This window comes from Pipistrellus kuhlii, unplaced genomic scaffold, assembly GCF_014108245.1.
Source record: "Pipistrellus kuhlii isolate mPipKuh1 unplaced genomic scaffold, mPipKuh1.p scaffold_m20_p_19, whole genome shotgun sequence".
NCBI classification, from domain to species: Eukaryota; Metazoa; Chordata; class Mammalia; order Chiroptera; family Vespertilionidae; genus Pipistrellus; species Pipistrellus kuhlii.
Window position 1 is genome coordinate 8,763,245 of NW_023425504.1, and position 3,564 is coordinate 8,766,808.

Below are 3,564 nucleotides of genomic sequence, written 5' to 3' on the forward strand. Positions count from 1 at the left end.
TCTTACTTTTTCCCTGCTGCCTGTTTACAATAAATCTTTTCTCTCATTTCTAAATTTTGGTCATTTTCCTGTATGGGATAAAGGAATAATTCACACCAGTATCTTTTCACTTTTATTTCACTGTCTTCTTCATTTTCATGGTTAATCTTTGCTATTCATATTCTGTGGTTTCCAGGACTATGTATATATTAGAGGCTTGGTGCACGACATTCATGCAGTGGTGTGGGGGGAGGGGTCCCTCAGCTCGGTCTGTGCTCTTTATCAGTCTGGGAGCCCTTGGGGGATGTCCGACTGATGGCTGAGGCCCGCTCTCCATGAGAGTGGCCCTAAGCTGCAGTTGGACAGCCTTAGTGCAGCTATGGAGACTGGAGAGGCTCCAGCCACTGCTGCTGTGCTCACCAGCCATTAGCCTGGCTTGTGGCTGAGTGGCACTTCCCCTGTGGGAGCCCACTGACCATCAGGGAGCAGCTCCTGCTTTGAGCATCTGACTCCTGGTGCTCAGTGCATGTCATAGTGAGCAGTTGTTCCACCGTTCGGTCAATTTGCCTATTACACTTTTATTATATAGGATAACTGAAAGGAAATTACCTGCATTATGTCTTTTTAAAAATATTTTGTTATTGATTTCAGAAAGGAAGGGAGAGGGAAAGAGAGAAACGTCAAAAATGAGAGAGAATCATTCATCGGCTGCCTCCTTCATGGCCCCTACTGGGGATTGAGCCTGAAACCTGTGTATATGCACTTGACCAGAATTGAACCTGGGGCCCTTCAGTCTGAAAGCCAACTATCCACTGGGCCAAACTGGCTAGGGCACCTGTACTATGTCTTATTTCTTATTCCTCCACATAGTGAAACTATTGTATCATTGACTTGCAATATAACATGTAATATATCAAAGTGTTGAAGTCAGAGTAATAATTTGAATTGCTGAATAAAATGAAGTTTTTATGGTTCACAGGTTCTTAAAACAATCTTTAAAAGGCAAATTATGAGGTTTCAATTTGAGGTTCTGGGAGTCTGCCTTCCTAGATGGATAGATAGGGTGATAAGCATATTCACTGTTTGGTTTTAAACATAGATTTTGCTAATTTGAGAACTGTTTGGAAACAGTTTACTTTAGGGAGCAGGTCCAACATATCCCCATACAATCTGTGTCCACCTGGTTCTAGATATAGGTAGTATGGGCATGGACCTGCTGGGTATCCTTTGAACAATGTCGTAACCTCCTATCTCCCTCACCAAAAATTTCCCAACAGCTTTCTTCCTTCTGTCAGAATGGCTGTTTAGGGGTTATTTAATCTAGACTAGTTGTACCATTCCCAGTCCTTATATGTGATACAAATGTGTTAGGGAGGGTTAATAATTTGTAAGAATTAATCATGAACATGTTTGCAAGATCTCATGAAAGGCAGAAGACATGTTATTTGTAAGGGGAGAAGGTAGGTTGTTTTCATTTGTGCCTCAAGCAGTTTAGGCTGCTACAAAATACCATAGCTTTAGTAACTTAAACAATAAAACACATTTCTCATAGTTTTGGATGCTGGGAAGGCCATGCTCAAGGTGTTGGTATATTAGGTGTCTTATGAGTGCTCATTTACTGGTTTGAAAATGCTGCCTTCTTGCTGTATCCTCACATGGAGGGTGGGGGGGGGGAGAGAGAGAGAGAGAGAGAGAGAGAGAGAATGCTCTGCTCTTTTCCTCTTATTAAAAGGCACTGATTCCATCTTGGGAGCTCCAACCTCATCTAAATCTAATAACCTCCAAATACCATCACATTGGGGATTGGGACTTCAAAATGGGGTGGGGGACACAAACATTGATCATATCACCTGTTACAGTTGTCATTCTTGGTTTCCCTCACTTCAATCTCAGTAAACTATTCTATCTCCCAGAATAAAGCACCCCTCAAGAGAGCATCAATGAAGGAATAAACATAAGATTCATAAAACAGAGAAATATGAGTCATGAGAGAGAAAGTGAAATTAAACTAAAATTCTGGGGAAGGGTAATTTAATTAAGACATAATTTCACAAATTTTGTGACATGTACAAAAATTTAATATACAGCCGAAACCGGTTTGGCTTGCCGAAACCGGTTTGGCTCAGTGGTAGAGCGTCGGTCTGCGGACTGAAAGGTCCCGGGTTCAATTCCGGTCAGGGGCATGTACATTGGTTGCGGGCACATCCCCGGTAGGAGGTGTGCAAGAGGCAGCTGGTCGGTGTTTCTCTCAATGATGTTTCTAGTTCTCTATCTCTCTCTCCTCCTCTCTGTAAAAAAAAAAAAAAAAAAAATATATATATATATATATATATATATATATATATATATATTAAGAAAAAATGTAATATAGAAAATGCAGGCATGGAGGGGACAAAGTGGCCTTTGAGTGGTTTAATATACTGAGATTTTGGGTTCCAGGGCAATATTAGTAGAGAGAACTTATATAACAAGTGGCTTGAAAATACAATTTTCTTATGTTGTATGAAAAGAGAGAAGGTTAGCACTCCCCTTGACAAGGATGGAAGAGGCTCTCAGGCCTTAAAAAAAAAAAAGAAATAAAGAAAAGAAAAAAAAAGAAAATACAATTCTCAAAATATTACAACCATAATTTTCACATAGCTTCTTCATGAATACCTGTAAAAGTTTTATTTAACTCATTATTCAGGAAACCAAAAAAATGGTAGAGCTGATTCATAGAATCATTTAAAGAGTCTGGAGAAAGAAATACAGTTATAAGAATGTTAATTTATGTATAAACCTGCTCTATGTCCAGAAAAATATTAGTTATTAATATATTTCTGCAAATTAAACTCTCAAATATTTTTCAAATATTTTTAAGCTCTCAAGTATTTTTTCAATTTTCATAAGGATTACTTTATTCTATTTAAAGAATGTCCTTGAATTAGAGATGAAGACCTATATAATAACAAAATGGATGAAGATCTTTTTTTTTTTGCACACTCAGTGTTCCAGGAAACTTACACACATGTTCTTGTTTAATCTTCAACACCCCTCATGAGTTAAGCGCCATTTATATCTGAAGAAACAGAAGCGTAGCAATGGCAACTAACTTCCCCAAGGTCCTATGGCTAAAAGCTGGCAGACCTGGGACTCACATTGAAGATACCAGAAGCCCTGCACCCTTAACCAATATGCTATCTGCCCTGGAGCTCTTTCCTTTTCTTTTTTTTTAAAGAAAAAGATAAAGATTTTCAAGGATTTTTAATAAAAATACTAGAGGTCCAGTGCACAAATTCATGCATGGGTGGGGTCTGGCCTGCCTGCCTCAACTGGGGCCCATTGAGGCTGGACCAGCCAGGGGGAGGGGATGTGGGAGATTGGCTGTCTGGCCCTGACCCCAATTGGTGGGGGGGAGGGGGGCGGCAATTGGGGCTGCAGTGCCCTTCAAAGAAACTGGTTATTCTGGTTATTCTGGTGTTCCTGTTGCTTGCCTTTTATGTATATACTAGAGGCCCTTGCACAAAATTTGTGCCGGGGGGGGGGGGGGGGGGTTCCCTCAGCCCAGCCTGCACCCTCTCCAATCTGGGACCCCTCAAGGGATGT

General features: G+C 40.4%; 1 pseudogene; it reads left to right on the plus strand.

The window, feature by feature from the left end:
- The first annotated feature begins 2,474 nt into the window (after window positions 1–2,474).
- On the plus strand, window positions 2,475–2,559 carry LOC118722252 (annotated as a pseudogene).
- The last annotated feature ends 1,005 nt before the right edge of the window (window positions 2,560–3,564 follow it).